The 14,020-nt window shown below is 35.1% G+C and overlaps 1 protein-coding gene and 1 non-coding gene across 5 annotated transcripts in view; one reads left to right on the forward strand and one right to left on the reverse strand.

The window, feature by feature from the left end:
* ZRANB3 (zinc finger RANBP2-type containing 3) overlaps nucleotides 1–14,020 on the reverse strand; it is a 295,604-nt gene that overhangs the window by 279,791 nt on the left and 1,793 nt on the right. The gene's annotated exons all lie outside the window — the stretch shown is intronic.
* Nucleotides 7,970–8,071, forward strand: LOC113921098. The gene has a single exon (XR_003519506.1). It is a non-coding gene; the product is annotated as a U6 spliceosomal RNA (small nuclear RNA).

Genomic DNA, 14,020 nt, shown 5'->3' on the forward strand with positions numbered 1-14,020 from the left:
GACAAGACCAAATAAACAATCACATTATAGGGGTCCCAGAAGAAGAAGAAAGGAAAAGGTAGAGAACTTGATTGAAAAAATAATAGACATAAACTTCCCTAACCTGGGAAGGAACAGACATTCAGATTCAGTAAGCATAGAGAGTTCCAAAAAAGATTGCCCAAGACGGTGCACACTATGACATATAATAATTAAAATGTCAAAGGTTTAAGATAAAGACAGAATTTTAAAATCAGCAATAAGTAAGTTACACACAGGGGAAACACTCTAAGGCCGTTAGGTGATTTCTCAGCAAAACCTTTACAGACCAGAAATGAGTGGCATGATATATTCAGAATGCTCAAAGGAAAAAAACCTACAACCAAAAATAGTCTATCCAGGAGGATTATCATTCAGAATTGAAGTAGAGATAGAATTGCCAGATAAACAAAAGCTAGGAGTATATCACCACTAAAGCATCCTTAAAAGAAATCTTAAAGGGAATTATTTAAGTGGAAAAGGAAAGTTCATAATTAGAAGAAAATTACAAATAAAAATATGAAAAATAAGGGGCACTTGGGTGGCTCAGTCTGTTAAGCATCCAACTCTTGATTTTGGCTCAGGTCATGACCTCATCGTTGTGACATCAATGTATTCAAGCTTAAGTGACCATCAAGTTAATATAGACTGCTATATATTTAGAATACTACATCTGAACCTCATGGTAACCACAAACACAATGCCTATAATAAATACACAAAAATTAAAGAGAAAGAAAGCCAAGCATAACACTACAGAAAATAATCAATCACTAGGAAAGAGAGCAAAAGAAGAAAAAAGGATAGAGAAGACCTACAAAAACAACTAAAAACAATTAACAAAACAGCAATAGACACATGCCTAGTAATAATTACTTTAGACGTAAATAGATTAAATGATATAATCAAAAGACAAAGGGGGGCAGAAAATTTAAAAAAAAGAGAGAGAGAGAGAGAGCCATCTATACACTGCCTACAAGAGACTCCCTTCAGAGGGGTGCCTGGATGGCTCAGTCCGTTAAGTGTCTGCCTTCAACTCAGGTCATGATCCCAGAATCCAGGGATCAAGCCCCACATTAGGCTCCCTGCTTAGCAGGGAGCCTACTTCTCCCTTCCCCGCTCCCACTGCTTGTGCTCTCTCTGTCAAATGAATAAATCTTTGAAAAAAAAAGAGAAAGACTCCCTTCAGACCTAAAAACACATAGAAAATGAAAGTTAAAGGAAGGAAAAAGATAGTCCATGCAAATAAAGTGAGAAAAAAGCAAGGTAGCAATACTTCTATCAGACAAAACAGACTTTAAAACTAAGAATATAACAAGAGACAAAAAAGGACACTACATAATGATAAAGGGGACAATTCAAAAGGGGATATAACAATTGTAAACATCTATGCACCCAATGATGGAGCACCAAAACACATTAACACAAGAGTTAATACAGATAAAGGGAGAAATTGACAGTAATACAGTAATAGTAGGATACTTTAACACCTCAGTTACATCAATGGATAGTTCCTCCAAGCAGAAAACCAATAAGGAAACACCACCTTTGAATTAGACCAGAAGGACTTAACAGATACATAAAGAACATCTGATCCCCAAACAGCAAAATACACATTCTTTTCAAGTGCACAGGGAACATTCTCCAGGACAGATCACATCTTAGGCCACAAAACAAGTCTCAATAAATTGAAGAAGACTGAAATCATACCATGCATCTTTTTTTACCACAACAGTATGAACCTAGAAATTAATCACACGAAAAAACTGGAAAAAACACAAATAGGTGGAAGCTAAGATATGCCAATAGGTCACCAAAGAAACCAAAGAAGAAATTAAAAAATACATGGAGACAAATGAAAATGAAAACACAATGGTCCAAAGTTTTTGGGACACAGAAAAAACAGTTCTAAGAGGAAAATATTTAGTGATACAGGTCTACCTCAAGAAACAATATAAATCTCAAAGAAACAATCTAAACTTACAACTAAAGGAACTAGAATAAGACCTAAGAAAGCCCACAGTTAGTAGGAGAAAGGAATTAATAAAGATCAGAATAGAAATAAATGAAACAGAGACTAAAATCTTAACAAAAAAATAGAAAAGATCAATAAAACTAAGAACTGGTTCTTAGAAAAGATAAACAAAATTGAAAAACCTTTAGCCAGACTTATCAAAAAACAAAATCAAACAGGAGAAAAAAAAATTAGAAATGAAAGAGGAGAAGTAACATTAAACACCACAAAATTACAAAGAATTATAAGACAATACTATAAAAAATTATGCCAACAAGTGGACAATGTAGAAGAAACAGATAAATTCCTAGATACACAATGTCCCAAATCTGAATCAGGAAGACATAGAAAATCTGAACAGATAATTAATGGTAAGAAAATTAAACTGGTAATCAAAAAGCTCCCAACAAACAAAAGGCCAACACCAGATTGCTTCACAGGCAAATTTTACCAAATATTTAAAGAAGAATGAATACCTGTTCTCCTCAAACTAGTCCAAAAAATAAAATAGAAAAAAAAAAAACCAACAACTTCCAAATTCATTCTATGAGGCCAGCATTACCCTGATAGCAAAGACACTACTAAAAAAAGAAAACTACTATATCCCTGAACACAGATGCAAAAATCTTCAACAAAGTATTAGCAAGCCACATTCACAATACATTAAAAGGATGAGTCACCACAATCAAGAGGATTTATTCCGGGGACATAATAATGGTTCAATATTAGCAAATCAATCAGTGTGATATGCCACAATCAACAAAATTAAGGATAAAAATCATTTGTTCAATCCCAATAGATGCAGAAAAAGCATTTGACAAAAACCAACATCTGTTCACAATAAAAACTCTCAAAATAGGTTTATATGGACCATACCTAAACATAATAAAGGCCATATATGAAAAAACCATAGCTAACATCATACTCAATGGTGAAAAACAAAGAGCTTTTCCTTTAAGATCAGGAACAAGACAAGCATGTCCGCTCTCACCACTTTAATTTAACATAATATTGGAAATCTTAGCCACAGCAATCAGACAAGAAAAATAAATTAAAGGTATCCAAATTTCTAAGGAAGAAGTTAACTTGTCACTATTTGCAGATTACCTGATACTACACATAGAAAACTCTAATGACTCCAGGGGTGCCTGGGTGGCTCTGTCAGTTAAGCGTCTGACTTCAGCTCAGGTCATGATCTCAGGTTCTGGGATCGAGTGCTGCAACGGGCTTGGTGCTCAGCAGGGAATCTGCTTGTCCTTCTCCCTCTCTCTGTGCCCCCCCCCGCTCATGTGCACTCTCTCTCTCTCTAATAAATAAAATCTTTAAAGAAAATTCTAAAGACTCTCCATAAAACTATTAAAATACATGAATTTGGTAAAGTTGAGGGTTACAAAATTAATATACATACATCAGTTGCATGAATTTGGTAAAGTTGAGGGTTACAAAATTAATATACATACATCAGTTGCATTCCTATACACTAATAACAAAGTAGCAGAAAGAAAAATTAAAACAATCCCAGTAAAAAGAATAAAATACCTAGAAATAAACTTAACCACAAAGATCAAAGACTTACTCTGAAAACTATAAAATACTGATGAAGAAATTAACGATGACACAAATAGAAAGACCCTCCATGCTCATTCACTGGAAGAATATTGTTAAAATGTCCCAACTACCCAAAGCGATCTACAGATTCAATGCAATCCCTATCAAAATACCAAGGGCATTTTTCACAGAATTACAACAAATAACCCTAAGACTCGTATGGAACCACAAAAGACCCCGAACAACCAATGCAATCTTGAGAAAGAACAAAGCTGGAGGTATTACAGTCCCAGATTTCAAAATATACTACAAAGCTATAGTAATCAAAACAGTATGGTACTGGCACAAAAACAAGACACATAGATCATCAGAACAGAAAAGAAAGTCCAGAAATAAACCCATGCTTATATGGTCAACTAATCTATGACAAAGGAGGCAACAATACATAATAAGGAAAAGACAGTCTCTTCAATAAATGGTGCTGGGAATACTAGACAGCTACATGCAAAAGAATGAAACTGGACCCCTTTCTCACATCATACACAAAAATAAACTCAAAATGGATTAAAGACCTAAATGTGAGAAATGAAACCATAAAACTCCTAGAAGAAAACATAGGCAGTAATTTCTTTGACTTCGCAATATTTTTCTAGATATGTCTCCTCAGACAAGGGATCGGGACTATAACAAAATAAAAAGGGAAGGAAACCATCCACAAAATGAAAAGGCAACCTAGTAAATGGGAAAAGATATCTGCAAAAGATCTATCTGGTAAGGCATTAATATCCAAAATATATAAAGAACCTATACAACTCAACACCGAAAAAACAAATAAATCTGATTAAAAATGGGCAGAGGACCTGAATGGACATTTTTCTAAAGAAGACATACAGATGGCCAACAGACACATAAAAAGATGCTCAACATCACTAATCATCAGGGAAATGCAGATCAAAATCACAATGAATTATCACTTTAACCTTGTCAGAATACCTAGAATCAAAAAGATAAGAAATAATAAGTGTTGGCGAGGACACAGAGAGAAAGGAACCCTCACACACTATTGCAATTGCTGCAGCCACTGTGAGAAACAGTATGGAGGTTCCTCAAAAAATTAAAAAGAGAATTACCATATGATCCAGTAATTCCTCTAGTGGGTATTTTCCCAAAGAAAACAAAAACACTAACTCAAAAAGATATATGCACCCTATGTTTACTGCATCATTACTTACAATAACCAAGATATGGAAGAAACCCAAGTGTTCCTCAATAAATAAATGAGTAAACAAGTTGGGGTATATATACAATGGACTATTACTCAGCCATAAAAAGGGATGAAATCTTGCCATTTGCAACATGGATGGACCAAAAGAGTACTACACTAAGTGAAGTAAGTCAGACAAAGAAAGACAAATACTATGTGATTTCACTTATATGTGGAATCTAAAAAACAAAACAAATGGATAAACAAACAAGCAAGAGCAGAAACAGACCCATAAATAGAACACACCAATGGATGTAGTGGCAGGGGTGGGAGGGAGGCATAAGCAAAATGGGTGTAGGACAGCAGGAGACACAAGTTTCTAGTAATGGAACAAATAAGTCACAGGGATAAAAGACACAGCATAAGGAGTATAGTCAATGGTATTATAATTAAAGTTGCATGATAATTAAAGTTGCATGAAGCTATGTGGTGAGCATAGCATAATGTATAGACTTGTCAAATCATTATATTGTATGCCCTAAACCAATGTAACATTTGTGTCAACTATACTTCAATTAAAAATATAAAGTAAAAAAATTAAATTATAACAGATGACATAGCAGGATTATGTACACAGAATAAAAATAACTTATATATAACTAGTAGGTTTATAAGCAAATTTAGTAAGATTAATGAATACATAATCAATACACAGAGTCAATTGTATTCCTCTATATAAACAAAAAGCAGAAAATAAAATTTTAAACTAAAACCATTCTCAAGAGCATCAAAAAATTCAAATTTTAGAAATAAGCCTAATAAAAAGAAATTCAAGAATTGTAAACAAAAATTATAAGAGATGTTTAGTAAAATTAAACGAGACATAAAACAAAGAAGTGATAATCCTGTTAACAGACTGGAACTGATTATAATATAAACAAACTCTTGAGATGATGTGACATGTCACTAAAACAACATGAACATCAGCAAAAACAGGTATTAGTTCTGAAGGTGGGGGAGAAAACTGATTATTTTTGGAGTGCCTATCACAGTGTCTTCTTTTTGCCAAGAATTGGAACACATACTGTCTCATTTAATCCTCCTAAGAACTTTATGAAACAAGTATTTTTTTTCTTCCCTAATGAGGAAACTATGACACAGTGAGTGAGAAAGCCAGGATTCAGATGTAAGCTTGTATGGCTACAAAGCCTAAAAAGAAGTAAATCTTCATCCAAAGAATTAAAACACAAGCAAAAGTCAAACAAACTAACAGGGCGCCTGGGTGGCTCAGTTGGCTAATCGTCTGCCTTTAGGTCAGGTCAGGATCTCAGGGCCCTGGGACTGAGCCCAGTGTTCAGCTCCCTGCTCAGCAGGGAGTCCACTTGTCTCTCTGTCCCTCCCCCCGTTCCTTCTCTTTGTCTCTCTCTCTCAAATAAATAAGTAAAATCTTTTTTTTTAAAGATTTTATTTATTTATTTGAGAGAGAGAGAATGAGAGATAGCATGAGAGAGAAGAGGGTCAGAGGGAGAAGCAGACCCCCTGCCGAGCAGGGAGCCCGATGCGGGACTCGATCCTGGGACTCCAGGATCATGACCTGAGCCGAAGGCAGTCGCTTAACCAACTGAGCCACCCAGGCACCCAATAAGTAAAATCTTTAAAACAAACAAAAAAACAAATCCTGTCTTGATGTATGTATGCTCCTAGGAAGATGGGGTATGCGATCACTGGGAAAAATTGTTTGACAATTTTTTAAATAACTAAACATGCAACTACCATCTGACTCAGCAATGGTACTCCTGGGCATTTATCCTAAAGAAATCAAAACTTATGTCCACAAAAACAAACAAACAAAAAATACACATACACAAAAAAACAACTATTCATGAATGTTTACAGTAGTTTTATTCTTAACAGCCAAACACTAGAAAGAACTATTATATTCATAGTGAATGGTCAAACTGTGGTACATCTATATCATGGAACACTATTCACAAAAAAGAGGCACAACTGATACAACAATCTGGATCAATCTCCAGAGAATTATGCTGAGTGAAAAAAAGCCAATCTTTAAAGTTTACATATTGTTTGATTCCATTTATATAACGTTCCTGTAATGATAAAATTATAGAAGTGAAGAAGGGATTACTAGTTGCCAGGGGTGAAGGTGGAGAGGGACAGAAGTGATGGTTGCTATAAAAAGGCAACATGAGATATCCCTGTGGGATGCAACTGTTCTCTATCTTAATTATGTCAATATCCTGGTTGTGATATTGTACTATAGTTTTTTAAGATGTTACCATTGAGGAAAACTGGGTAAAACGTATGCAGGATCTCTTTGCATTATCTCTCACAACAGTATGTGAATTTACAATGATCTCAAAATAAAAAGTTTAATTTAAAAAAATGGGAAAACACTCTAGCTTAACACATAGCAATGGATCTCAAAGTGCAGGAGAATGAGGTCCACAAAGATAATACTCTAAGATTATATAGCCACTGACAAGTAAAACGTATACCTGGGTCTCTGCTTCCTTTTCAACACAGGAATGCACCAACTCTGCTTCAGAGCTAAATCACAGTGAAAATATCTATCTTAAACAGTCAAAATATTTGTCCTGAAAAGAATTTCAGTTAAAAAACAAGTATCTAATGAATCTTATTTCTGAATTTCATTCTCTCACGCATTCAACAAAAATATATTTGGGTGTTGACATGGAGCAGACACTGCACCAGGCTCTGGAAACATAATAATAAAAAAATAGATGTAGTTTTGAAAAATACTATAGGGAGAGTACTAGGTGTTAAGGAAGCATAAAACAAAAATTCAGTTTTCAAATTTAGAGGTTTGGAAGGCTTCCTAAGAGATACATACATCAAAGCTGAGACATAAAGAATACACAATAACCAGATGAGAAGCATACACAAAGGCCCTGATTTGGAAATAAAAAGGTTTATAAGCCCTTCTACAATCTGCTCCCACTCCTACTACTGTCCCTCCTTCACTTTTTCTTCTCTGTCACAATGATGTTCTTAAATGTTCCTGCTTTGGACTCTGCACTAGCTGGTCCACTTGCTTATACCACTCTTCCCCCAATTATCTACATGGCTACTTCTCTTGATTCCTTCTTTTCTGAAATGTCAAATTTAAAATCTGACTACCTTATTTAAAATTTCAACTTTCACACTTGGTTCAGCAGCCCATATACTAAAATTGGAACGATACAGAGAAGATTAGCATGGCCTATGCCCAAGGATGACACACAAATTCATGAATTGTTACATATTTTTCAAAGACAGAATTTTAAAGTAAATGTGGCAACAATATGTGATTCTGGGTCAAGGGCATATGGGAGTTCTTGGCACTATTCTTGTGACTTTCTGTATGTCTTAAACTATTTCAGAATAAAAGTTTAAAAATTTAAAAACAAAAACAAACAAGAATTGCAACTCCCTATTATCTCTACCTTACCCTACGTTTTCTTTCTTGACAGCACTTACCACTTTGTAAGACACTATATGATTTAGTTTCCTATTGCAGTTTTTGTTTCTCTTTCCCTATGAGGGTATAAGCTCCAAAAGGACAAAGATTCTTGTCTGTTTTGTTTCCTGGTGTATTCCATGCACCTAGAGCTGCCTGGCACCAAGCACTCAATATTATTTGTTACATTCAAGTTTCAAAGGACAGGGGTACCATGATTAGAGAGTCTAGAGGTAGAGTAGTTCGAAGAGATGAGGAAGTATAAAGTAGGACCATAGGAGTGCATGGCTGAACTAGTGTGGAAATCAAATTCACAGCAGTCCAGGAACTAAGAAACTAGCATGTTGTGTCAATTGGGCTAAACATTCAAATGCAGAAATCACCCTAAGTAGATAGAAAGACAGTAAGTCAAATTCAAGTTTTAGCAGGGAAATTGGGGACGCAGTTTGCAGAGTGATTAAGATTAGAGGGAGGGTTGTTTATTGAATATAGATTAAGGCTTCCTATTAGAATATTAGGGTATTAGAACACCCTGAAGAGTCATCTCTTTGCCGGTGCTCTTCCCATGCTGGCATTGTTCTTCCCTCAGTAACTGGGTCCCCTTCTCTAAAGAGCCTTCTTTGCTCGCCCAGCTAAGAAGACAGCTGTCTCACATACTCCTTTTTTTTATAGCATATGTAATTCCTACCTCCCATGAGGCTAGGAGCCATGCCCAATTCAACTTTGTATTCCTTCCTGTCCCCAGCACACTGTGCACATTCTCTACCAGTATTTGTTGAATGAATAAAATAAATAATTTGTGATTTAAAAAAAGAGTTCTAAGATAGAAAGGATGCCTACATATGGAAAATTCTTCCTACTACAGAATATCAATCAAATCTTCTGTTGAAGTCAAGATCAAATTCAGTTAATCCAGATAACTAAATTTCATAAATTCATCCTAGTCAAACAAAAATAATCAGTGGAAATGGTTCCAACTAGTACAGCAATTTGGCTACATAGATACAACCATTAAATGCTGTGACAATGAAATGCCTTAACAAATCTTGGAAGACCTATGATAAAACATCTGATTACTCACTCCTCCTCTCCTTCCATCCCAATAATAATAAGAGGCAGGTGGATAGAGGCAAGGGAAGAGGACTAGAAGTCAGGAACCTCAGTAAATACCTCTCCCAACTAGGTTAGTAACCATGTAATAACAGAAATAATTCCAAGTTCCTTATTGGGGATATAAATTTGGCTTGAAAAAGTACCAGTTCCTGCAAGTGGTTAATATGGAGGTCTATTGGACAACTCTGCTTTAAAGTACATAGATTCCAGAAACCACAGATTCCCAAAAAAAAAAAAAACAAAGTTTATCATTGTAAGTTTCAAAAGGTAGTCAATGAAGAAATCTACTTATCCACTCAAATATTTTCAAAGTGATTATAGACAAAGTCATATATTCAATCACAGAAACTCTTCAAATCTGATCAAGACTTGAAAATGTACCTGTCACATTTTAACATACTCAATGCTTTCATAATAGCATACATTCTCTTTACGTTTATATCTGATGTAGCTATATTTAAAAATTGTCAGTTAAGCTACAACCTAAATTAAATAAATGGAAATCACATTTTTGTCAATAAAACTGAATATTCTAAAATGATAAGTTAATGTCAGTAAATTACAAAATTATATATTTAAAAAATCATTTATGGGGCTTTAAAAACTACCATATCTAGTATCTAATTACTTTAAAAGCAAGGACACTAGAACCTTTCATTCTATAGGCAACTGTTTTCAGAATAATGATACAATACTTCCCACTTATTGAGTGACCTCTCTGTGAGGACATTTTTTTTTTAAATCTCTTGTAATTCTCAAAGCAACTTACAAAGTATTATTATCCTCACATTAAGGTCAAGAAAATTGAGGTTCAGGAAAATTGATGTGAAATAATTTCTTACCAGTTAGCAACTGGTTATATTAAGTAAGCCTGGAATGGTGATTGTTCTAATTTTAAGTCTGAATTTTTGCCATTATACAACACTGCCTCTTAAAATCACTCACTCAACAAATACTTTTTGAGTGCCCATTATGTACCAGGCATTGCAGAAAATACCACATATACAAAGATGAATTTGTGCCATTGCAGCCTCACATCTTAGCCCAATCTAGGGCAGAAATAAGACTTATAAACAAATAATTGCAACACAATGTAATACGTGCTATGAAAGAAGTATATATATATATATATATGAATACCATATAATAGTGGATGTGTTTGCTCTGTGTAAGGCAGCAAGCAATCAAAGAAGGCTTCACTTACGAGAAAAAAAATGCTTGTTATATGAGATATTATATTAAATATTTTTTAAAAAGATTTATTTGAGAGAGTGAGTGAGCACATGGTAGGAGGGGCAGAAGAAGTGGGAGAGAGAATCCCAAGCAGACTGGGTGCAGAGCCCCATACGGGGCTCGATCCCAGGACCCTGAGATCATGACCTGAGCCGAAATCAAGTCAGACACCTAACCAACTAAGCAATCCAGGTGCCCCTATGATATTAAATTAAATGTTGATGCAAGTTGAAACTTGAAGGAAAAGCAGGGTTTGCAGATGGACAATCAAGATAAGGATATTCTAGACAGGAGATGCCTTATTTGCAAAAGCACAGAAAATCCTAAGCAGTTTAGCATAGCTAAAAAATACAATGCTTGTGACAAGTGGTAAAGAAGTAATAATAGGCCAGGTTAGGGAGGTTCTCATATGCCATGTGAAAAAAGAGTCTGGACTTTATCCTGTAAGAAATTGGGGACCTTTCTTAGACTTTGATCAGGCCATTAGTTTACAAAAATTACCTTGTCAAACATGGAAAAATAGATGTGAGGGTGGGAAGAACATTTTAGAAGTCTACCACAAATAGACCAGGTAACACAATTTATAATTTTTTCGCTTCAGACTCCTCTATTTAATTACCTACCTGACATTTTGGACGTCTCACAGACATTTCTAGCCTAAATGTCCAAAACCAAAGTCTTATTTCTCCACCAAACTTGGGTGCTCCCTGTCCAATCTCTCGGTAATAGTACAACCATGCAAGTTACTCAAACCAGCAACTTGGGTTCGCTCTTGATTTCTCCCTCTCCTTTACCCACCAAATTAAATCCATTTATTACTAATTATTCCTAAGGCATATCTCAAATGCATCCATTTCTTTCCAGCTCCATTGCCATCCCAAGCTATTACTGCTCAACTGGAATACTGCAATAGCTCCCAAATGGACTCCCTGACATTTTCCTTAATATCGGTTGGTTTCCTTAAAGCACTTATTATAATTAGCAATTCCTTTTATCTATTTACTTGAATTTTGTCTTTCCCACCTATTAGAATGCCTTCATAAAATCAAAGACCATAAACTGTCTTGTTTATCATTTTACAGCACACTAGCATCAGCCGGGTCAATAAACAGTATTAACAGAACTACCACATACTTACTATAGGCCAGGCACTATTTTATGTGTTTTATGTATATGAAGTCATTTATTCCTCACAACAACCTGTGATGTAGGTATTCTTTTTTTTTTTTTTTTTTTTTAAGATTTTTTATTTATTTGACAGAGAGAGACACAGCAAGAGAGGGAACACAAGCAGGGGGAGTGGGAGAGGGAGAAGCAGGCCTCCCGCCCAGCAGGGAGCCCGACGCCGGGCTTGATCCCAGGACCCCGGGATCATGACCCAAGCCGAAGGCAGACACTAACGAATGAGCCACCGAGGCACCCCTGTGATGTAGGTATTCTATTACCTCAATTTTATAGATAAGAAAACTAAGGCACAGATTGCTAACTAATCTGCACAATGTCACCCAACAAGTACATGGCAGAACCTAGAATCACATCTAGGCAGCCTGGAGCCCATTCTCTTGATTATTAGCTAGTACTTCTCTTAGTAGGTGCTCAATAAATATTTCTTGACCAAAAAACAAATGAGAAGAGGAACAGGTTTAGGGGACATGCTAATTTTGAAGTACTTGGAGAAACTATGAAGTATAGAGGGATAGTTATAATAAGCATGCCGAAGGGGTGCCTAGGTGGCTCAGCCAGTTAAGTGCCTTCGGCTCAGGTCATGATCCCGGAGTCCTGGGATCAAGCCCCACATCAGGCTAACTGTTCAGGAGAGAGTCTGCTTCTCCCTCTGCCCCTCCCCCATCTCATGTTTTCCCTCTCTCTCTCTCTCTCTTTCAAATAAAAAAATAAAATCTTTTTTAAAAAATAAGCATGCATTAGTCATCAACTTCTACTGGAAACCACCTGTAAAATGCAAGCCCCTTTATAATAAAAAGTGATCATATAATTTTTAAAAAATTGGAAATGCTCTTAAACTATAATCTTTTAGATTCAGTTCTGTAATAAAAACATGTTTTCACAAAGCACAGAGAGCCCCATTGAGCCTTGACTGTATCTGAAAAATTCTGTATTAATAAGAAATGAAATACTTGTCATTAAGTAGCATTCAGTGTCTATATGTTAAACTTGTACTTTATTAAAATATAGAAGTGCCGAGATGTACTTTTAATTTGACAAAACGATACCAAAATCCATCTAAAAAATACAAGAAAATATGAGAATAACAAGAAAATACCGAAAAAAGAAGAGTGGAAGCACACTTTACCTACTTAATATCAAAACATAGTCTAAAGTTAGAGAAATTAAGATAATGTGTATGGTTCAAGTCGAAGACAGAACAATGGGGGGGAAAAAACAGAGTCCAAACAAAATCAAGTTTGTATAAATTGTAAAATTAAATTTAAGAACAAATTTTAAATTATATATTCATACTATTTTTTATCTAGTTTATAAGCATCAGAAATGCTTTTCTAAGCATCACAAACTAGAAACTATAAAAGAAAAAAGGCAGATTTCAAAAGTAAAATAATTAAAACTATTTCATGGAAAAACAGCATTAAAATTTAAAAAGACAAATTTCAAAATGAGAGTCAAGGCTTGCAAAATATGAGAGTTAAAAACCCAAGAAGTAATTCCTTTAAAATTAAGAGATTATGATAGCCAATAACAAGCTACTTAAAAGAGATTAAACAATGGACACTACACATATAAAAAATGCTCAACCAACAGAATTCAATTACAAACAAAATAATGAAGAATCACTTTTTGCAATCTGATTGGATGGAGTAAAAGATAGGAAATGGGTGCTCTCAAACACTGTTAGTAAGAAAGAAAATGGGCACAACCTTTCTGAAGAGCAATTTAGGAATTATAGAGTATTTGTGGTTAAATAACCTACTTCTAAAAAGTTAGATTTACAGGATAATCAGACAAGCATATAAAGATTTGTTCACAGAGCATTTTTTTTTAAATGTTAATAATGGACCCAACAATCCCACTTCTGGGCACATATCCAAAAGAAATGAAAACAGGATCTTGAAGACATATGTGCACATCCATGTTGGCTGCAGCATTATTCACAACAGCTAAGAGGTAGAAACAATCTAAATGTCTATTGGCAGAGGAACAGATAAAATGTAGTGTATACACACACACAGGATTTATTCAGCTTTGAAAAAGGAAATCCAGTCATACGCTACAACATGGATGAACCTTGAGGATACAATGGTAAGTCAAATAAGCCAGTCAAAGAAGGACCAATACTGCCATGAGTTCACTCATACAAGATATCTCAAGTAGTTTAACTCTTCAAAAAAAGTAGAATGGTAGATGCCAAGGGCTGTGGGAGAGGGAAAGGGGAGTTGTAC

The sequence above is a fragment of the Zalophus californianus genome, chromosome 3, assembly GCF_009762305.2.
Source record: "Zalophus californianus isolate mZalCal1 chromosome 3, mZalCal1.pri.v2, whole genome shotgun sequence".
Taxonomy (NCBI): domain Eukaryota; kingdom Metazoa; phylum Chordata; class Mammalia; order Carnivora; family Otariidae; genus Zalophus; species Zalophus californianus.